The sequence below is a fragment of the Bombina bombina genome, chromosome 3, assembly GCF_027579735.1.
Source record: "Bombina bombina isolate aBomBom1 chromosome 3, aBomBom1.pri, whole genome shotgun sequence".
Classification (NCBI taxonomy): Eukaryota; Metazoa; Chordata; class Amphibia; order Anura; family Bombinatoridae; genus Bombina; species Bombina bombina.
Genome location: NC_069501.1, coordinates 30,294 through 54,369, shown reverse-complemented (window position 1 = coordinate 54,369; position 24,076 = coordinate 30,294). Strand labels below are relative to the sequence as shown.

At 40.2% G+C, this 24,076-nt stretch overlaps 3 non-coding genes and 1 pseudogene across 3 annotated transcripts; all 4 read right to left on the bottom strand.

The window, feature by feature from the left end:
* Positions 1 to 507: 507 nt before the first annotated feature.
* On the bottom strand, positions 508 to 701 carry LOC128655028 (U2 spliceosomal RNA). Its single transcript, XR_008401622.1, has one exon. It is a non-coding gene; the product is annotated as a U2 spliceosomal RNA (small nuclear RNA).
* A 3,151-nt stretch (positions 702 to 3,852) lies between these two features.
* On the bottom strand, positions 3,853 to 4,035 carry LOC128654946 (U2 spliceosomal RNA). Its single transcript, XR_008401582.1, has one exon. It is a non-coding gene; the product is annotated as a U2 spliceosomal RNA (small nuclear RNA).
* A 6,445-nt stretch (positions 4,036 to 10,480) lies between these two features.
* On the bottom strand, positions 10,481 to 10,672 carry LOC128654983 (U2 spliceosomal RNA). The gene has a single exon (XR_008401602.1). It is a non-coding gene; the product is annotated as a U2 spliceosomal RNA (small nuclear RNA).
* Positions 10,673 to 17,345: 6,673 nt separating this feature from the next.
* LOC128654993 (uncharacterized) lies at positions 17,346 to 17,552 on the bottom strand (annotated as a pseudogene).
* Positions 17,553 to 24,076: the final 6,524 nt, after the last annotated feature.

Below are 24,076 nucleotides of genomic sequence, written 5' to 3'. Positions count from 1 at the left end.
TCTGCCAAGAAGGAGTGATAGATAGATAGATAGATAGATAGATAGATAGAAAGAAAGAAAGAAAGACATAATTAGTAAACACATCCATAAATCAAGCAATGGACACATCTAAATACATACAAAATAAGGAACCACAGAAATAAATAAATAAATACATACATACATAAATAAATAAATAAATAAATAAATAAATAAGTAAATCAATAAATCAATAAATGAATACATTATTTAAACAGCAATACATAGATTTGGGAAGAAATGCTCATGAAATGAAGAATGAACACAAAAGGATAGCAAACACGTCGCCTCGACAGGTAAATAACGTTTGCTAGGCTTTTTTGGCCCAGCACACAAGGGGTTAACAAGAATCCAAAATGAAATCAAGCAGGCAGGAAAGCAGCTCGTCGCTGAGGCTTTCTTCCAAAAATCAGCTGCTGCAGCTCATTTCGGCTTCTGGTTGTTGTATGGATGAGGAGGATTATTCTGTTTTTGTCACACAGCAAAAGAGAGGGGTGCACCGGTCCTGGAGGTACTGCAATACCAGGTCAATGCGTGGAGTGGACAGAGCAAGCTCTTCTTCCATCTCCCTGTTTCAAAAACCCATTTAATATATGGCACCCAGATAGGGCGCGTATCAGATATTAAACTGATAAGAACAGATTTTTTTTTTTTTTTTTTTTTTTTTTTTTTTTAAAACCACTCAGTTCCAAATCAACCATAACTCATTCATAAACAGCCATAGATTTTCTTATGTTTGATCTTTCCATATATTTCTTGGCCACAGATCACACAAAGGCAATCAGGCCACCAGAGTCAGGCATTAAACATCCTTGTGGTTAACTAAAATGTATTGTGAACATTTAAAAACAAAATTTCTATCTTAGTTTACATTTCAATATTTTATCTGTCTTAAACTTACTTATTTAGAACATTATCAAATAAATAACCTAAATAAACTAGGCATATTAACCTTCACTCACATTTACCAGGTAAATAACTTTCTATACATCTCCATATCCTGATTAACAAACCTCAAACACATTTCACTAAGGGAGACCAGAAAACCAGACTCCATTCATTACTTTACAAGTTGTCATAATAATAAACAGTGTACAAACTAGTGCTTTACACATAAAGTGACTTACAACATAATACAATTCCAGAACAAATTACAACTGACAACATTTCCTCACATACCGAGGAATCCTGTAATAATAACCAGCATAATAATCAAGATTTCTCACAGGAGTGAACCAGGATTTCTTACCCAAAACATACTTTAACCAAATATAATCATTATTGGCATTGAAAAAATCCCAACACAAATCATCAAAAGGCTCATCATTAGTATCCTGAAAAACACAACGCCATTTCTTCTCAGAAGCTACAAAACCCTTAATCATACTCTCAGGTATTTTGCGTACCCTAAAATCCTTCACACTAACATTAAAGTAATCAGGTACAAAACGGGCAACAGACACTTGCAACTTCTCCTCAACTACCTCTGACTTAACAGGTACAGATTGCACAGAAACAGAATCTTTATCCAGATCACATTGTATCTCAACCTTCTTTTTACCAGCATTCTTTTTAAATTGTGTTCCTTTATCTTCTTTACCCACTGAAACACACTGTACATCAGCATCCTTCATAATAACTTGATGTTCAATCCCTTTATCAAGATACATTTGTACACCTTTCTCTACAAACTGTTTACAGATCTCTTTACCCTCGACCAAGGTTCCCTTAACAGCCAAAACATCTTTCTCCAAAAAATAATCCTCAATATCTTTCTTAAGTCTTGACTGTGGAACCAAAGCATCAGGCAAAACAGATTTACATTTTAAATCTCTTTCAGGACAGGACTTATATTTATGCCCACCCTTCTTACAAAAATAACACTCCCCTTTATTTTCATAAGAATCAAAAAACCAAAACCCTTCATAAGAATCTAAACAAAAGGTTTTAGGAGGTAAACAAGAAAAAAGCTCACCACCCTCATCATACTTCAACATGATGGAAAATTTCTTCCTACCATTCCAAATGCCTGCATCATTAACTAAATTTCTCTTAAACTGAATATCACAGACATAAGGAGCAAACAGAGACATAATACACTCAGTGTCCACAAACGGATCATCCATGCAAATAATAATGTCCCTCTGTATGTCGGCATAGAGACACTTCAGCTGCACATCCAATAACAAATCACAGTCTTTGAATTTCACCCAACTGCTACAAATCTTCCTGCAACACAGTTCTTCTTTAAAGAAAACATCACACATTGCTTTTCTTCTATATTCTCGCATACAGAAAACCATTCCTTTTGGAATTTGAAAAATATCCACAATAATATCATTCACCAAAGATCGGGATGACCACATTTCAGCTTTATCCCCTCCAAAGAGAAAGCGTAAGCAATTCTTCTTTTTCTTCCAGGACTCCATTCTCTATCCAGATGACTTCACCAAAAAACCACAGGAACTCCAAACGATATCAATGCCCACAGGAACAACAATCAGCTCAGCAAACCGGTCCAAGATCCATTCTGCACCTCTTCACTCAGCCAATTAAGGCCAAAGCTCCAAGGTCAGATGATCACTCCCCGTTGCCTGGGATGGACTCCCCCCTAATAGCAGCAGGTGGCTGAACTCAAATTAATGAGGATACCACAAGGCCAAGGAAGAGTGCTCCGTGGGCACCTAATGACTAGACACACTTGATCGTAGCCAAAAGGCCGAGAAGCGATAACGCAACGCTCTTGTCTGGGACGCCGCACGCTCAGAGCACTCACTCTGCCTCGGGGAGACAGGGCACTCACTCCAATGCTAACCACAAATCACACCATTGCAAATCCAAAAGCAGCAGCAGCAAATAACAACACATGGCAGGCTGCTAGGCCAGACAAAAAACACAACTAGATATAACCACCAAATAATCTGCTTTAGGAGAAAAAGCAGCAGCGGCGACGACGACGACGAACCTGCTGCTGCTGCCTCCTGACTACTGGACAGAGAGCTGCTCTCCAATTTGCATGGCTCCGCCTCCTCCACCCTCCCCCGAAAACGGCCCCCCTCCTTCCCCCCGCCATCGTCGGAGCTACACTCCGCAGACACACAGAAAGGCGTGAAAGCCACCGGGCGGGCTGGCAGATCAGGCTGATTGCACCTAGTAGCTGCTACTGCTACTGGATCTTGTGGGGGGGCTAGCTGCCTGCCTGTCTCACTCGCTAGCTAGCTAGCTAGCTAGCAGGCTCAAGTCTTTTTTGAAAAAATTCCCTGTCCAGGCACCAGGGGGGAGAAAGAAGCACAAAGACAACATTGACAGCTCCAAAGACTTTTATTGTCTGCCAAGAAGGAGTGATAGATAGATAGATAGATAGAAAGAAAGAAAGAAAGAAAGAAAGAAAGAAAGAAAGACATAATTAGTAAACACATCCATAAATCAAGAAATGGACACATCTAAATACATACAAAATAAGGAACCACAGAAATAAATAAATACATACATAAATAAATAAATAAATAAATAAATAAGTAAATCAATAAATCAATAAATGAATGCATGAATTTAAACAGCAATACATAGATTTGGGAAGAAATGCTCATGAAATGAAGAATGAACACAAAAGGATAGCAAACACGTCGCCTCGACAGGTAAATAACGTTTGCTAGGCTTTTTTGGCCAAGCAGCACACAAGGGGTTAACAAGAATCCAAAATGAAATCAAGCAGGCAGGAAAGCAGCTCGTCGCTCAGGATTTCTTCCAGAAACATGCTGCTGCAGCTCATTTCGGCTTCTGGTTGTTGTATGGATGAGGAGGATTATTCTGTTTTTGTCACACAGCAAAAGAGAGGGGTGCACCGGTCCTGGAGGTACTGCAATACCAGGTCAATGCGTGGAGTGGACAGAGCAAGCTCTTCTTCCATCTCCCTGTTTCAAAAATCCATTTAATATATGGCACCCAGATAGGGCGCGTATCAGATATTAAACTGATAAGAACAGATTTTTTTTAATTCTTTTATTAGAAAATAATATACATTAATAGAAACTGCATCATAAAAAGAAAAGAAACAATAATCAAAAAAGCAAAATAACATTGACATAACAATAACCAAAAGACAGAACTAAAAAACTTTACATAAGACTCTTCCTATAAACACCAACTTAACAAATTACAAAAACAAAACCCTAAATTAAATCACATGACAATCTCATTATCTTCAAGAGAACCTGAAAAAAAGAACACATTAATAAACAGAAACATCTTTCAAAAAAAAAACAAAAAGAAAAAAGACTAAAGAAAGAAGACTAATTACACCATTGTCTCCACTTCTTTGTCTTCCAGATACCCTCCGAGTCAAGCTCACCAAAACGTCTAGAGTCACAAATAAAATATAAATAAAGCCTTCCACGAATCATACATAAACAATCAGACACACCAATCAACTTCTTCTTAAACAACCAAACATTCCTCACATCCCACAAAGCCTCCTTAACACAACATGCAAGCATCCAAAACAATCTCTTCTTTGCACTAACCATACCACACAACCCGAACATAATCATCTCAAAAGTAATTAACTGCACACCAGTCAAACCCATAAACATCTTAGCCATCCCCTTCCATACATCCTTAGCATACTCACACTCCCAAAAAACATGTACAATACTCTCCACTTTACCACAATTATCCCTTGGACACCTTTCAGAATTCACAACACCTCTCCTACATTGAAATTCCCTGGTTGGTAAACAACCATGAACAGCCAACCATGATACATCTCTCTGCCTATGCACAAGCTCACTCATATTAACATTTTTCCAAATTTCACAACTCTCTTGTTCAGACAAACCACCAACCAAAACAACCTTATTCCTATTTTCTACAACCATACGAACTTTTTTACTCACACACCATGAAACACTATCAACACCTTCCAACCTATACTTCTTAATACAACTCTCAATCCTAATATAAAACCAAGGCATCACAAAACTAACAGGTCTCCTATTATCAATCACACATAAACTAAAACGTCGCAAAACATTTCCAGCAGCATACCTAATCATGCAACCAGCTAAATTATCCTTACAACTCATTTTAACACACATACTAACATATTGTAAAGACAAAAACATAACAATATCAGGCAAACCCTTCCCACCCAACTCTCTCTTCCTCACAATCTTATCCCTACACAACTTCTCCATAGTAGAACCCCAAAAAAAAACAAAAAATAATCTCACAATTTTACGCACACATCTATCAGAAACAGGAAACACAACATTCACATATAACAAAATCGGAATCAAAACAGATTTAATCACTAAAACTTTACCTTCCAAACTCAAACTTCGCAACTTCCAAAAATCAGTTTTCCTCTTTACCTTTTCGCACACACCTTGCCAACTCTCATCCCCTTTTAAATTATCACCAAATTTCACACCCAAAACTTCAATCACACCATCATTCACCGGCCACCCACACAACTCCTTCTCCATCCATGGACCAAAAAACTTAACAGCACATTTACCCCAATTAACCTTAAACCCTGAACCCATACAAAAACACTCTAATTGAAACTTAACCCTCCTCAAACTCTCTTGCGTCCTACATACAATCGTAACATCATCCATATAACCCATAACTTTCAAACATCTCCCATCACTCCCTGGAACATTCACACCCCTAATAACCTTATCTTCCCTAATTAATTTTAATAAAGGCTCTATAGCACAAATAAAAACAAAAGGAGATAAAGGACACCCCTGTCTCACACCAGAATTAACAAAAAAACTCCCAGTTAAAAAACCATTCACCACCACCTTACCAACAATATCCTCATATAAACACTTAATCCACCCCAAAATCTTACCAGAAAACCCCATTCTCTCCAAAACAGCAAACATAAAACCATGCAAAACCCTGTCATAAGCTTTCTCAAAATCCACCACCGCCACCGCAACCGACTGCTTACATACCTGACTATGCCATAACACATCACGCAAACAAATCAAACTGTCAGCAATCATACGACCCGGGACAGCACACACCTGTTCCTCACCCACACACACACCCACAACCTTCCTCATACGATCAGCCACAATTTTAGCAATCAACTTATAATCAATATTTAACAAAGTTATTGGTCTCCAATTTTTCAAATCCCTCCGATCACCCTTCTTATATAACAAAACCACCAAACCTTCACGCATAGATACAGACAAACTATTCTTCTCAAACACCCACAAACAAACATCAAGAACATCTTTACCAATCAAATTCCAAAAAGTCAAATAAAATTCCACAGGCAAACCATCACCACCAGGAGATTTACCCTTTTTCATACTCTTCAACACCCGCTCCACCTCATCCAAACACACCTCAGATCCCAACTCATCACACTCCCTCACCCCTACCCTCTTCTCCACAGAATCTAACAAATCATGCATCATACTTTTATCACATCCTTTCTCCTTATACAAATCTCTATAAAACTCCTCAACCACTCCTAAAACATTATCCTTACCAGATACCTCCACCCCATCCCTATTCAATACACGCAACATACCCTCTCTACCCCCAAACACCTTCTTAAAGAAAAATTTTGTACACTTTTCATCCTTTTCTTTCACTTCCAACCTAGCTTGCATCACAATCCTCTTACCTTTCTCATCCATACCCCTCCTAACAATATCCTTCGCTTCTGCTAACTCATCATCAACATTCAACCCCAAACGTCTCAACTCTTTCAAATATTCCAATCTCAACTGCCACTGATCAAAACACTTCCTCTCATTCCTTATTCTCTCACACCCTTTAAAAACAAAAAACTTCTTAGTCTCAACCTTCACCCATTCCCACCAATCTAAAATAGACTCAAACTCGCACTTTCTCCTACTCATCCATCCATACTTCCTTCTATACTGTCTACAAATCAACTCATCCTCTAATAAACATAGATATTGACGGCAGATAAGAGCCATAGGCCCAGCAAGTCTGCCCCACCTTACCTAACAGTATAAACTTATCTAGTTCGTAGGATAGCCCTATGCTTGTCCCATGCATTTTTAAAGTCCCCCACAATGTTTGTTGCTACTACCTAAACACAAATTAAGTTTCCACACACCCCTTCCATACAACACATCAACATTAATACTTACATCACATGCTAAACAAGCATGATCCGTAAAAGGAAAACGAAATAACTCAAATTTCTCCACTCTAATAGATCTGGAAACAAAACAAAAATCAATTCGTGACCGAACATTACCCTTTTCACTAAAAAAAGTAAAACCATTACCATTACATGAACTGACTCGGAAGGCATCCTTAAAACCAAAAACAGAAATTAATTCAAGTAAATCTTTACCTGACTTATCTAATCTACATTCCCCAGACCCTTCCCTATCACCTGCATGAATTATACAATTAAAATCACCCAAAACAAAAGTAGGAATCCTACCTCCCAATGAAAAATACAATTTTGAAAATAAATCAATCCTTTCACCCCTATCAGGAGAAGCATAAACATTAACTACCCTAAACTCCACCCCCCCAAAAAGGAAAACAACTAACAATACTCTTCCCAAAACTACATGCTCAACCTTAACAATTTTAAATCTATCCCCCTTAAATAAAATACCCACACCCCCATTCCTCTCCTTACTATAAGACCAAACAGATAAACCCCCATCCCACCCCATATCCCGGAAAGGCTCAGAAAGACCACATTCTTGAATACATATAACATCCCTATTTAAAGATTTTAAGACACTGAGAATACTTGCTCTCCTGGCTGGACTACGTATACTTCTCACGTTAAGAGATGCAATCCTCAGTGTCATCTATAGAGGAAAAAAGAAAAACACACAGAAAACAGCAAAGAAACAAACAATCATCGTCTCTTAACTCGAGGCGGTACTAGCCCAGACTTATGTGGCTGTGCGGAACCACTCTTACTACCAACACTAGCCACACCACCTGTAGCCTTAGATTTTTTTGAGACTCCCATAGTAGCCTGTAACTTTTCTACCGTATCAGAGTCAAGAAAGGCAGGATCTCCAACAGAGGAAGCAGAGTCTGAAATTGCATAGTCCTCAACATCCAGACTGGAGAATTCCTCAATCTTCTCTGAAGAATCACTCTCCAAAAGCTCACGACTTCTCTTTAAGGATTCTTGATCAAAGTCCATGTATTCTCCTTCTCCACAAATAACATCTGGAGGATCCACATTCTCCACCACATCTGAAGGCAAGACTACTGTGTCTGGGACATACTCAGGCATAGACCCAGAAGCACCATCCTCTGAACCACCAGCAATAACTTCAGCCAGCTGTTGTGACGGTAAATCCACTGCCTCCACAGGTGCCTGCTGCTTAGCAACTTCATCCTTCCTCCCACCAAATTTCACTCTGCCAGCCAAAACATCAGCAAAAGAGGCTTTCTCTAGTAAAACAGCAGGACAGTCCCTAGCCAAATGCTCTTCAGCCCCACATAGATCACATTTCCGGGCACGTATGCATTCAGCAGAACGATGTCCAGCCTCACCACAATTTCTACAGAAAACTTCATCTGGACATTCCTCTTTCTTATGTCCAAAACGTTGACATCTGCGGCAGAAAACAGGCATAAACGGGTAAAACAAAAAACCTTTGTTCCCAGCAATGGAAAAAGTCTGAGGAGGATGTTGCACAACATTACCATCACCGTCCTTTAGAAATTCAACCCAAAAGCGTCTCTTGCCATTAAAAGTCCCAAAAGGATTTTTCAACCTCTCTGCCTGGGACACAGAGGAACAAAACTTACGCAACCAAACAATAATCTGGGAATCTGGGAAAAAGGGATTGTACATATGTACCACCACAGGAACCCTCCTGGCCTTCTCCTTAGGTACAACACGAATGAAAACAATCCCTCTTAGATCCGGATGATCAGCAAATTCAGCACTTCTCCGATAACAGGTGACCATATCATCCTCCATATAAAAGGTTACATCAAAGTAACCCTGCTGATAAAAAGGCTGTATACAAAAGATGCTTGGACGTGACATCCCCAAAATCTTCTCCAAAACAACGGTCTGAATATGCAATAATCCAATTGCAGGCTTCCTCTCTTCAGCAACATACAGCCGAACTGTATTCTTGATCTCTGGCGCAACTTGAGCCATAGCGATCGCCCCCGTAAGTATTAACCATCCAAGAATGGCCAACACTCAGTCCTCCAAACTGCAGGGAATGCTGTTCCCCCAATAGCAGCATGGACCCAACCCACAAGGGGAAGAGCCCAAGGCCGAGGGACAGGTCCTCAGTAAAACACCAATTGACCCAAGACACTTGATCTTAGGCCAAAAGGCCGAGAAGCGATAACGCAACGCTCTTGTCTGGGACGCCGCACGCTCAGAGCACTCACTCTGCCTCGGGGAGACAGGGCACTCACTCCAATGCTAACCACAAATCACACCATTGCAAATCCAAAAGCAGCAGCAGCAAATAACAACACATGGCAGGCTGCTAGGCCAGACAAAAAACACAACTAGATATAACCACAAAATAATCTGCTTTAGGAGAAAAAGCAGCAGCGGCGACGACGACGACGAACCTGCTGCTGCTGCCTCCTGACTACTGGACAGAGAGCTGCTCTCCAATTTGCATGGCTCCGCCTCCTCCACCCTCCCCCGAAAACGGCCCCCCTCCTTCCCCCCGCCATCGTCGGAGCTACACTCCGCAGACACACAGAAAGGCGTGAAAGCCACCGGGCGGGCTGGCAGATCAGGCTGATTGCACCTAGTAGCTGCTACTGCTACTGGATCTTGTGGGGGACTAGCTGCCTGCCTGTCTCACTCGCTAGCTAGCTAGCTAGCTAGCAGGCTCAAGTCTTTTTTGAAAAAATTCCCTGTCCAGGCACCAGGGGGGAGAAAGAAGCACAAAGACAACATTGACAGCTCCAAAGACTTTTATTGTCTGCCAAGAAGGAGTGATAGATAGATAGATAGATAGATAGATAGATAGATAGAAAGAAAGAAAGAAAGAAAGAAAGACATAATTAGTAAACACATCCATAAATCAAGCAATGGACACATCTAAATACATACAAAATAAGGAACCACAGAAATAAATAAATACATACATAAATAAATAAATAAATAAATAAATAAAAAAATAAGTAAATCAATAAATCAATAAATGAATGCATGAATTTAAACAGCAATACATAGATTTGGGAAGAAATGCTCATGAAATGAAGAATGAACACAAAAGGATAGCAAACACGTCGCCTCGACAGGTAAATAACGTTTGCTAGGCTTTTTTGGCCCAGCACACAAGGGGTTAACAAGAATCCAAAATGAAATCAAGCAGGCAGGAAAGCAGCTCGTCGCTGAGGCTTTCTTCCAAAAATCAGCTGCTGCAGCTCATTTCGGCTTCTGGTTGTTGTATGGATGAGGAGGATTATTCTGTTTTTGTCACACAGCAAAAGAGAGGGGTGCACCGGTCCTGGAGGTACTGCAATACCAGGTCAATGCGTGGAGTGGACAGAGCAAGCTCTTCTTCCATCTCCCTGTTTCAAAAATCCATTTAATATATGGCACCCAGATAGGGCGCGTATCAGATATTAAACTGATAAGAACAGATTTTTTTTTTTTTTTTTTTTCACTTCAGTTAAGAGTTAACCTCCAGTTTTAATTCCCCCGAAGGAGAATACGCACATAAAACCAATGAGGGACTCAATCACATCATCTGTGAAAAAGCCAGAAAAATCAGTAAAAACTGGCATATACAGACAGACATAAACAAACAGACATAAAATGACATAAAACAACTGGCATAAAATAACTGGCATAAAACAACTGGCATAAAACAACTGGCATAAAAGAACTGTCCCTTAGAATAACCCTATAAGCTCACCCTCAGCTCTGTCCCTCTCTTCACCAACCCAACTAACTGACCCTACAGCTTTCCCTACAGCTGTCCCTACAACTGTCCCTAGAAAAGCATAAAATATAATTAAAAGGAGATCCGGCTCCAGAACAGAAAGCCAAAATGTGCTTTAGCGTCTTTATCTCCGATACTTTTCTTTTCGCGTAAATAATAAATATGAATTAAACTCAAGGCATATTGTACACAGTTCTTTACAGATAAAAGTTCATGATTAAAAAGTAAAATATTTCTGGCCAGCCAGATGGCTTCTTTAAAACAATTGATAATAAGCCAGACATATAAAAACTTTTCTTCCGCTATGCAAAGCATCTTGCCATATAAAACAGCCTCATGGTTGAGAATCCTCAGACCGCCTACCCACTTTAGAAGGGGACTAATTTGCCTCCAGACCTCTTGTGCAAATCTGCAATTCCAAAAGATGTGAAGTGGCGTCTCACAACTCTCACACCCTGCTCGAGGGCACTTGGCACTGGCAACCAGGCCCCGTCTATGCTGGAATTCCCTGGTAGGAAGAGAGTCTGTGACAATCCCCCAGGCCAAATCCTTCTGGAAGTTAGATAGAAATTTATGCGCCACATTCTTCCAGATTTGTCGAGAGACAATTGCAGAAAAATTTATAACAGGACTTATAACTTCGCCAGTGAAAAATACCCCAAAAATTTTCTTATGGTCAATTAAAGTCTCTGTAGTAAAATTCTGCAACTTAAAAACTCGAATAATTCTCTCTAAAACCACATAATGTTTGGGCAGGTTAAACGCATAAGGTCTATTCAAAGCCAATTGTACCCATTTGTATTTGTGAAAAATAAATCCAGTGGTGTATTTTATAAACAAACTAGCAATGCAATCCTCACCGCAAAGAGCCATCTTTATATTATAGGATAAAAACTTAAAACTTAAAAACTTATCCATGTCCAGAGCGTTCTTCCCACCATTAAAAGACAATTTCTGTAATTCAGTTCTTTTAAAACGCTCCATTTTAGCCCCCCAATAAAAAATAAAACATTCACGAATAATTCTCTTTAAAAATAAAACCGGGGGAAATAAAACCATGGATACATATAAAACAATGGGTAAAATCACCTGTCTAACTATTAAAATCTTACCCTCTAAAGTCAACTTTCTAAAAGCCCACAACTGAATTTTTTTCTTCACTTTAGCTAAAACGGTTTCCCACATAAAATCATACTTCATGTTACCCGTAAAATAGATGCCTAAAATCTTTATCTTCTCTCTCACAAGCGGCACAGTCACACCAAGCAAACTGCCCCACCGGCCATACAACATACACTCAGATTTATCCGCATTCATCTTACACCCAGACGCACAACAGAACCACTCCACAGTCCTTACCGCTCTATTTAAAGAGACTATGTCAGTGCACAGAATGGTGATGTCATCCATGTATGCCACGGTTTTAGCTTGCGTTCCTCCCCCTCCAGGAACAGGCACACCACGAATCACCTTGTCTTTTCTTAATGCACATAATAGTGGCTCAACACAACAAATAAATTAAATAGGTGATAAGGGGCAGCCCTGCTTAACCCCAGACTTGATAAAAACACCATCAGTTAAAAAACCATTAACAGACACTCTACTCACACAACCATCATACACACTCTTAATCTGATTCAGCATCCGTACAGGCACACCCATCCTCTCTAAAACCGTAAATAAAAACTCATGTGACACACGATCAAAGGCTTTCTCAAAGTCTACACTAAAAAGAGCCAAGCTCTGGTCCCTATCTAAACAATAAAATATCGAATCTCTAATCGTGCTTAAAATTTCCGTTATACTCCTCCCAGGCACCGCACAGGCCTGACAGGGGGCTACAACTTTGGAAATGACAGATTTCAAACGGGATGCTAAAAGTTTAGTAAAAATTTTATAATCAGTATTTAAAAGTGTAATGGGACGCCAGTTCTTAATAAAATCTTTGTCACCTTTTTTATAAATTAAAACAACAACTCCCTGCGTCCAAGATAAAGGTAAAATATTAAAATCACTACACTTTTTAAATAAAATCATAAAATCATCCTTTAAAACATCCCAAAAAACCCTATAAAATTCAATTGGTAACCCATCATTTCCTGGGGTCTTACCATTACTAAAACTTTTAATAACCCCTAAAATTTCTGCACAACTAAAATCCTGAGCTAAAAAAGATTGATCATTAAAATTAAAAGAAGAATCCAATTGTGATAAAAAATGTTCTTTTAGGGAGGGATCTAAAAATTTGGGAGAATATAAATCCGAATAAAAATTAAAAACCTCTTGCTTCATACCATTAATATCCGATTTCCCCTCTATACTCCCCATAAAACTCTTTTTACTAACTAATTTTTTTAAAAAGAACCTAGAACACTTCTCATCCTCCTCTAAAACTTGTACTTTAGAATTAAAAATTATTTGTTTCCCCTTTTCCTCTAAATTTTTCCTAATTTCTTCTTTTAATTTTAAAATATCATCATCTACATTAAAACCATAAGAACGTGCCTGATAAAATGCTTGAAGTCTAAAATTAAGTTTAGCATACAATTCCCTTTTCTCCCTAGCCACTCTCTTACCCATTTTAATAAAAAAGTCCCGAATTAAAACTTTAACCTTATCCCACCATAAAATAATGTCCTCATGCCCCCGACTAAAACTCCATTTCTTATAACTAGCGATAAAACTCTGTCTAATAAAATCATCATCTAAAAGAGAGGTATTCAATTTCCAATAAGAGGATTTAAAATTCTGCTCAGCAGGTAAATCACACACACACTCTAAAAGCTTGTGGTCAGAAAACACTTTCTCACTTAAAACACAAGACCGCAAACTAAAAACCTTTGATAAAAACATAAAATCAATACGGGATTTAACCGCCCTATTACTCCATGTAAAACCAGGATCCGCACCATTCAACCTCATCCATACATCATTTAGCCTAAAATCCTCAATCATACCTTTCAACATACTGGCAGACCCATCCAAACGCTCACTCACACTCACACTCTCCCTCTTCTCACCTGGTAAAACACAGTTAAAATCCCCACCTAAAATCAAAGGTTCTGAACCTGCTAAAAACAAAGCTAAAATCTTAAAAAACTCTAACCTCTCTTTTTTAATAACCGGGGCATAGACATTAAAACACCTAAAACTAAAATTAAAATAACTGACGTGGACAACTAAAAGCCTACCCGGGACAATTTCCATAAAACTATTAACAATAAAATCATGGCTATTAAAAAGGATGCCCACCCCTACAGACTTATTCTCGTTACTACCTGACCACACTGATGGGCCCCTATCCCAATATTTTCCTAAAACTTCCACTTTATCATTTTTATCAATACAACATTCCTGTAAATAAATAATGTCATTATTGGTATTAACCAAAAAATCACACAGGGCCGCCCTCCGAGGAGGGCTTTTAAAGCCCCGTGTATTTAATGATGCTAACTTAAGCATCTGGAGAGGAGTAGCACAGTATCCTACCTAGAAAACCTCCTAAGCAGGAGACCATCCTGGCCCTCAGAAACGTCACTGGGCGCAGGACTTGCCACAACCTCTCCAACAGGCATTGACGTATCGTCAATCCTGATAACGCTAGCAACATCGCTGCTAGCATCAGAAATATTATCCGTCCCGGTCAAAACACTGAAGTCAATGTTCCGCAGATCTTCACGGGGGGAGACTGGTTCTTGTTCCAGAGCATCAAATCTATTAACGTGCTCCAAGTGGCTCAAAGAAGAGGATGATTCCTCCTCAGACTGAAATTTCTGCTTCTTAGAGGGGTTTTCACCCCCCTCAGCAATAACATCCACTACAGGAACCAAAGATTTCAGCTTCACAGAAGCAAGCTTCTCAGCCTTAGATCCCAATTTAAAAACTCCAGTCTTCTTTTGCTGTGAAGAGGTAGGTGGAACAAAAGACCCCTGTATTGAGCCAGAGGAACCAGCCTCACCAATATCCATAGGGTCTTGATCCTCAGTAATTAAATCTTCACCCCCTTCCTCCATAGGGGACAAGGGGATAGACAAATCCGCCACAGGATGCACCTGAGACTCCCCCTTTCCAGAAGGAGTACCCAAGTGCACCACAAAGGGCTGCTTCCTTGTCTCCCACCTACGTCTCTCGGGACAAAATCGGCTGAGATGGTCAGATTCACCACAAAGATCACATATACGGATCCTGCAATCCTTGCTTAAATGTCCCGGCTGTTTACAAAACCGACATGCTTGATCCTCTACACATTCAGATGAATCATGACCATATCTTAGACATGTGCGGCAAAACGGGGGCATCTGGTTAAATACCAAAAAACCTCTGTTACTCCCGATAGAGAACAAAGGAGGAGGTCTAAGAAAACCCCCAAATTCCTCCTCATCTGGCCGGAAAGACACACGGAATTTCCACTTCCCAGACCAGACACCACAGGAATTAAAGACCTTCCCCTCAGGTTTAATCCTAGCACAAAACCTCATAAGGTAGCGGGTAATCTCCTCCTCTCTCGTATGAGGATTGTACATATGAACAATGAGTAATTTTTCACCGCCACCAAACATCGGGGAAAATTTAACCCCCTGCAGATCTTCATGTGCCCTATAAATACGACACTTCTCCAACACAAAATTAGCCAATTGATTAGAGATCATTGTTAGATCAAAATATCCCTTCCTGTAAAAATCCTGGAAACACATGAATTGATCCAGTGAAAAACCAAACAGAGCCACCATAATATTCTTCTGTATAAAAACACCATTTTTCAAAACCTGATGGTCAGGAGCCACCTGGACACGTAATGTATCATATGGGTAGGTTCCATTAGAGGAACCCTGCCTACGACCTCCCGGTACCTCCTTACCATCCAAACGACCTCCAGTCTCCACACCGACTCCGACACCTTTGACACGTCCAGCACCTCCGACACCTCCGACACGTCCAGCACCTCCGACACCTTCGACACGTCCAGCACCTCCGACACCTCCAGCACCTTCGACACGTCCAGCAACTCCGACACCTCCAACACCTTCGACACGTCCAGTACCTCCGACACCTCCGACATTTCCAGCACCTCCGACACTTCCAGCACCTCCGACACCTCCAACGACACTCTCCACGATACTTCCTCCAGTAATCGCTGCCATGATGGCAACACGATCGCAACCCGGACGCTTTGGATAGCTAACCCCCCAATAGCAGCAGGTGGTGCACCCGAAGGAAACACCACCAGGCCGAGGGGTCAGGTTCCGCCACTCCTTCTGACTCAGACACTTGATCTTAGCCAAAAGGCCGAGAAGCGATAACGCAACGCTCTTGTCTGGGACGCCGCACGCTCAGAGCACTCACTCTGCCTCGGGGAGACAGGGCACTCACTCCAATGCTAACCACAAATCACACCATTGCAAATCCAAAAGCAGCAGCAGCAAATAACAACACATGGCAGGCTGCTAGGCCAGACAAAAAACACAACTAGATATAACCACAAAATCTGCTTTAGGAGAAAAAGCAGCAGCGGCGACGACGACGACGAACCTGCTGCTGCTGCCTCCTGACTACTGGACAGAGAGCTGCTCTCCAATTTGCATGGCTCCGCCTCCTCCACCCTCCCCCGAAAACGGCCCCCCTCCTTCCCCCCGCCATCGTCGGAGCTACACTCCGCAGACACACAGAAAGGCGTGAAAGCCACCGGGCGGGCTGGCAGATCAGGCTGATTGCACCTAGTAGCTGCTACTGCTACTGGATCTTGTGGGGGGACTAGCTGCCTGCCTGTCTCACTCGCTAGCTAGCTAGCTAGCTAGCAGGCTCAAGTCTTTTTTGAAAAAATTCCCTGTCCAGGCACCAGGGGGGAGAAAGAAGCACAAAGACAACATTGACAGCTCCAAAGACTTTTATTGTCTGCCAAGAAGGAGTGATAGATAGATAGATAGATAGATAGATAGATAGAAAGAAAGAAAGAAAGAAAGAAAGAAAGAAAGAAAGACATAATTAGTAAACACATCCATAAATCAAGCAATGGACACATCTAAATACATACAAAATAAGGAACCACAGAAATAAATAAATACATACATAAATAAATAAATAAGTAAATAAATAAATAAGTAAATCAATAAATCAATAAATGAATGCATGAATTTAAACAGCAATACATAGATTTGGGAAGAAATGCTCATGAAATGAAGAATGAACACAAAAGGATAGCAAACACGTCGCCTCGACAGGTAAATAACGTTTGCTAGGCTTTTTTGGCCCAGCACACAAGGGGTTAACAAGAATCCAAAATGAAATCAAGCAGGCAGGAAAGCAGCTCGTCGCTGAGGCTTTCTTCCAAAAATCAGCTGCTGCAGCTCATTTCGGCTTCTGGTTGTTGTATGGATGAGGAGGATTATTCTGTTTTTGTCACACAGCAAAAGAGAGGGGTGCACCGGTCCTGGAGGTACTGCAATACCAGGTCAATGCGTGGAGTGGACAGAGCAAGCTCTTCTTCCATCTCCCTGTTTCAAAAATCCATTTAATATATGGCACCCAGATAGGGCGCGTATCAGATATTAAACTGATAAGAACAGATTTTTTTTTTTTTTTTTCTCAAATCCACTCAGTCATGAGACAAAACCCAAATATGCTTTATAATCCAACCAACGCCCATCTTTTGCATATATACTGGGAAAACTCAATCACATCCTTGTGGAAGAAAACTCTAAATAACCTATCACTTACCCTGAAAAATAACCCTAATCCTTTCCCTCTCTAATACACCAACCCAAACTAAACTGTCCATAAACACTGTCCCTAAAACACTGTCCCTAAACACTATCCCTAGAACTACCCCTAAATACCTAACCTAACTCTAAATCATAATTAAAAACAAATACTGTTCCATAAATAAAATTGCCATTTCTTCTGGGCCACTTTTCGTCCTAAATGTTTCCCATCTCGCAAAAAATAAATATACATTAGATTAAGAGCATAAGTAAAACAATCTTTAGGTAAAATAGTTTCTTTTTTAAATAATAAAAGGTTTCTAGAGAACCATAAGACTTCCTTAAAACAATTAATCATTAACCAGATACATAAAGATTTCTCCTCCTCAATGCCTGGCATCTTTCCATATAAAACCACCTCATGGTTTAAAAACTGCAAACCACTGACCCATTTAAAAAGAGGGCCAATCTTCCTCCATAACTCTTGAGCATAAAAACAATTCCAGAAGACATGGAGTGGTGTCTCATCCTGGAAACAATTCTCCCTGGGACATTTGGCTCTCGCCACCAGGCCCCTTCGATGTTGGAATTCTCTCGTTGGCAAGGAGCCCGTGACTATACCCCAAGCCAGGTCCTTCTGCACGTTGCTCAGCTGAGGATGAGACACCAACTGCCATATCCTCTGGGAAACTGCAGAAGAAAAATTTAAAATGCCAGAAATTGTTTCAGTTGACTTAAAAACTTTTAAAATTTTCCTATGATCTTGTAAAATGTCAACAGTAAAAGACTTTAAATTATATTCTCTAATAATCTTCTCTAAAATGACATAATGCTCTGGAGGATTAAAAACATACGGTCTTGTAAAATTTAGTAAAACCCAGTTATATTTTTTAAAAATAAAACCAGTAAAAAACTTAATAAAAAGACTCGCCATGCAATCTTCTGATAAAAGAGCCATCTTTATGTTAAAAGCCAAAAACTTAAAACTCAGAAACCTTTTAAAATCCAAACAGTTTTTACCCCCATTAATATGATCTTTATACATTTCGGTCCTTCTCACACGCTCCATCTTAGCCCTCCATAAAAAGATAAAACATTCCCTGATTATCCTCTTCAACCAGAGAACGGGAGGAAATAAAATCATCGCAGGATATAAAATAATTGGCAATATTATTTGTCTAATAATTAAAATTTTTCCCTCAAGAGTCAATTTTCTTAATTTCCAGAATTCCATCTTTTTCTTTATTTTCTGTAAAATAGAATCCCACATAAAATCACTCTTAAGATTAAAACTAAAATAAATACCTAAAATCTTTATCATATCCCTTCTTAATGGTATATTAATATCTAAAAGACTATCCCACCTACCAAACAACATACATTCAGACTTATTTATATTAACCCTAAAACCCGAGGCCTCACAGAACCACTCAGTCATACGAATAGCCCTTTTAAGTGACACAGGGTCAGTACAAAAAATAGTGATATCGTCCATGTAGGCAACAGCCTTAGCCTGAATCCCACCACCACCCGGAATATGAACCCCTCTTATCATCTTTTCCTGTCTAATACCACAAAGAAGGGGTTCGATACAACAAATAAATAGAATAGGGGATAAGGGGCATCCCTGTTTTACACCCGACCTAATACTAACACCCTCAGTTAAAAACCCATTTACAGAAAAAACACTAAAACACCCCTCATAAATACTCCTAATCTGACCTAACATCCTCTCTGGTACCCCCAATCTAGCTAAAACCTTAAATAAAAACCTATGAGCTAACCTATCAAATGCTTTTTCAAAATCTATCCCAAACAAGGCTAAACTCTGGCTCCTATCTAAACTATAAAATATTATATCTCTAATAGCACTTAAAATCGGTGTGATGCTCCTGCCAGGCACAGCACATACCTGACAGGGGTCTATCACCTTAAAAATAACGGTTCTTAAACGAGTAGCTAAAAGTTTAGTAAAAATCTTGTAGTCAGTGTTTAAAAGAGTAATAGGGCGCCAATTAGTAATTTTGCTTTTATCGTCTTTTTTATGAAGTAAAACAACCACACCCTTTTTCCAGGATTCGGGTAATAAATTAGTGGTCGCACATTGTTGTATTAAAAGCATAAAATCATCTTTAAGAACATCCCAAAACACTGAATAAAATTCTATAGGTAAACCGTCATTCCCAGGTGTTTTATTGTTTAAAAAACTTTTAACTGCATCATGAATTTCAGTGCTATTAAAATCCCCGGCTAAAAACCCTTTATCTTCATAATTAAAAGAGGAAGTTAAAAAGTTTAAAAAATATTCTTCCAGAGAATCATCAACCGTCTTAGGGGAGTATAAAACCGAATAAAAATCATGCACAACTTGTTTAATATCTGAAATATCACTCTTTCCCTCTAAAACATCAATAAAAGTTTTCTTATTTACAGTTTTCTTAAAAAAGAACCTGGAGCATTTTTCATCCTCCTCCAGGATTTGTACTCTGGAATTAAAAATAATTTGTTTACCTTTAGCCTCTAAAACCTTTTTAATTTCCTCTTTTACCTTTAAAATATCCTCCTCTACCTCACAATTAAAAGAACGGGCTCTATACAATGCTTGAAGCTTAAACTGTAACCTACTGTAAAACATTTTCTGCTCCCTAGCCTTCTGCTTACCAACCTTAATAAAAAAATCTTTAATACGTAATTTAGTTGTATCCCACCATGTCAATATATTTTCATTCCCCCTACAAAAACTCCAAGACTTGTATTTTTGTATAAAATTATTTTTAATGGTATCATCTTGTAACAAAGAAGTATTAAGTTTCCAATACGTAGATTTACTTTTACATTTAGCAGGAAAATTACATGAGAACTCTAAAAACTTGTGATCCGAAAAAACATTCTCAAACACACTACACACACACACCTGAAACTCTCTAGAAATAAAAAAGAAATCTATACGGGATTTAATTAAAATATTCCCCCAGGTAAAACCTTTATCCTTAAAAACATCTAGAAGCTGAAAATCATCCACCAGATTTCTAAGTAAAGAGGCAGAACCATCCAACCTAGCAGCTACAGATCCACCTTCCCTCTTCTCCCCAGGTAAAATACAATTAAAATCCCCTCCCAGAACCACAGGTGTGTTCCCTGCTAAAAACAAAGCTAAAATATTAAAAAACTCACTTCTATCCTTTTTTTCCGTAGGAGCATAGACATTAATACACCTAAATTTAAAACCAGATAAAATAACATGTACAATCAGGAGCCTCCCGGGAATAATATCTTCATAATCCTCAATTAGAAAATGATTCCCCTTAAAAAGAATCCCAACCCCCACACATTTGTTTTCAGTACCCCCTGACCAATAAGAAGGCCCTTTATCCCACCCGTTCTTAAAAATCTCAACGCTAAAACCACTATCTAAACCACACTCTTGTAAAAAATAAATATCATCATCTCTAGTATTCAAAAAATCATACAGAGCATGACGCCGCGCGGCGCCCCTAATACTCCGTACATTTAATGAAAATAACTTAACCATCTAGAGCGCATTGGGGTCAACGTTTCCCCTTGGTGTTAACACCCCCGCCCTCCGAGAAATCACTAGGCAAGGGGCTATCCGCACTTTCAATGGCAAGCATTTCAGCACCCGAGGAGGCCGCCCCACTCGGGAACTCTGAAATCTTGGTATCCAATATACTCTCTATATCGCTCACATCGGATACATTCACAGTGTCCGCAACAACCGAATCTGACACTGGAATTTGGAGAGATTCCTCCTGAACCTCCTCCATCAAAGCCTCCAAAGGAGTCTCACGAGACAATGAGGAAAACAAGTTTGGGGTTTCAAAATGGCTAAGTGGCAACCGTTCCGCAACTTCCTCTGCAGAAACAGCCGCACCCTCCTCCATGGACTCAGTCTCAAGACCCACAATGGAAACATCAGAGGAATCTGACAAATTACCATCTTCCTTCCTTGATTTCTTAGGGGCAAGTCTCTCTAACCTGGCAAGCTTCTTCTCCAATTGCCGTTTCTTCTTATCAGAGACCTTCCCACGCTGTTGTTGAAATCTCAAAAGCAGATCTTCTCTTCGCTGTTTGAAATCCAACTTATATTTCTTCACAGGGGAACCATGATGTTTTTTAGAAGTCTCAGCCCTCACATCCCCATCAGACTGATCAGAAGCAAGTACAGACACTTTTGAAGTGGGCACCTGACCAGCCCCAATAGAACTTACATGAGGCTTCACAGCACGCCAGGCCCCCACATCATTTTTGGCATTAGGGTCTCGCTCAAAACCACAGCGCTTCATATCCGCCGCCTCCTCTTCACTCAAAACAAATTGAGTAGCAGCTGAATCTTGCTGAGCAGACACAACAGAGTAATCCTTTGCAGACGGCTTCTTCTCCCATCTCCTTCTGTCTGGGCAATCTTTATATTCATGATCACGCTTACCACAGTGATGACAGGTCTTATTAGGGCATTCACTGGCAGCGTGATCCAACTTGCCACAGAACCTACACACAGGAACTTTGCCACAATCTACCGATTCATGGCCATATTTCATGCATTTTTTACAAAATGCCGGCATCTGGTTATAAAAAAGAAAACCCCTATTGTTCCCAATTGAAAAAATTGGAGGGGGTCTCCTATAACCACCATAACCATCAGGGTCTTTACGAAAAGTGGCTTTAAAAACCCTTTTCCCAGTCCAAACTCCAAACTGATTGGTAACTTTTTTAACAAAAAGCACCTCTGAACAGAATCTTAAAAGATAATTCCTTACCACCTCCATAGGCACATGAGGATTATACATGTGTATGGTAAGGAATTTAACCGGATTGTCAAACAAAGGCGTGATCTTAATACCCTTCATAACATCCGAAACATTCATCGCTTTGCACGACTCACAAACAAAATTGGCCAGGTACTCCGAGATTAGGGTAAGATCAAAATACCCCCTACGTTCAAAATCCTGGAAACACATAAAGTCTGTGTATCCCAATTTAAGAGTCTCATGCAAAAGCACTTTCTGTAGGAACTCACCATTCTTGAGTCCCTGATACTCTGGATCCACCTCAATCCTCAAGGTATCCAACTGCATTCTTGGTAGCTTTCCTGGACGTCCTCCTCCATCCTCTTCCAGTCCACCACCTCCAGATCTTCCGACTCCATCACCTCCTCGACGTTGTTCACCTGCCATTATAGCAGAAAATGATCGCAACCGGACGTTTTGGACAGCTGACCCCCCAATAACAGCAGGTGGTGCACACGAAGGAAACACCACCAGGCCGAGGGGTCAGGTTCCGCAACTCCTAATGGCCCAGACACTTGATCTGAGCCAAAAGGCCGAGAAGCGATAACGCAACGCTCTTGTCTGGGACGCCGCACGCTCAGAGCACTCACTCTGCCTCGGGGAGACAGGGCACTCACTCCAATGCTAACCACAAATCACACCATTGCAAATCCAAAAGCAGCAGCAGCAAATAACAACACATGGCAGGCTGCTAGGCCAGACAAAAAACACAACTAGATATAACCACAAAATAATCTGCTTTAGGAGAAAAAGCAGCAGCGGCGACGACGACGACGAACCTGCTGCTGCTGCCTCCTGACTACTGGACAGAGAGCTGCTCTCCAATTTGCATGGCTCCGCCTCCTCCACCCTCCCCCGAAAACGGCCCCCCTCCTTCCCCCCGCCATCGTCGGAGCTACACTCCGCAGACACACAGAAAGGCGTGAAAGCCACCGGGCGGGCTGGCAGATCAGGCTGATTGCACCTAGTAGCTGCTACTGCTACTGGATCTTGTGGGGGACTAGCTGCCTGCCTGTCTCACTCGCTAGCTAGCAGGCTCAAGTCTTTTTTGAAAAAATTCCCTGTCCAGGCACCAGGGGGGAGAAAGAAGCACAAAGACAACATTGACAGCTCCAAAGACTTTTATTGTCTGCCAAGAAGGAGTGATAGATAGATAGATAGATAGATAGATAGATAGATAGATAGATAGAAAGAAAGAAAGAAAGAAAGAAAGAAAGACATAATTAGTAAACACATCCATAAATCAAGCAATGGACACATCTAAATACATACAAAATAAGGAACCACAGAAATAAATAAATACATACATACATAAATAAATAAATAAATAAATAAATCAATAAATGAATGCATGAATTTAAACAGCAATACATAGATTTGGGAAGAAATGCTCATGAAATGAAGAATGAACACAAAAGGATAGCAAACACGTCGCCTCGACAGGTAAATAACGTTTGCTAGGCTTTTTTGGCCCAGCACACAAGGGGTTAACAAGAATCCAAAATGAAATCAAGCAGGCAGGAAAGCAGCTCGTCGCTGAGGCTTTCTTCCAAAAATCAGCTGCTGCAGCTCATTTCGGCTTCTGGTTGTTGTATGGATGAGGAGGATTATTCTGTTTTTGTCACACAGCAAAAGA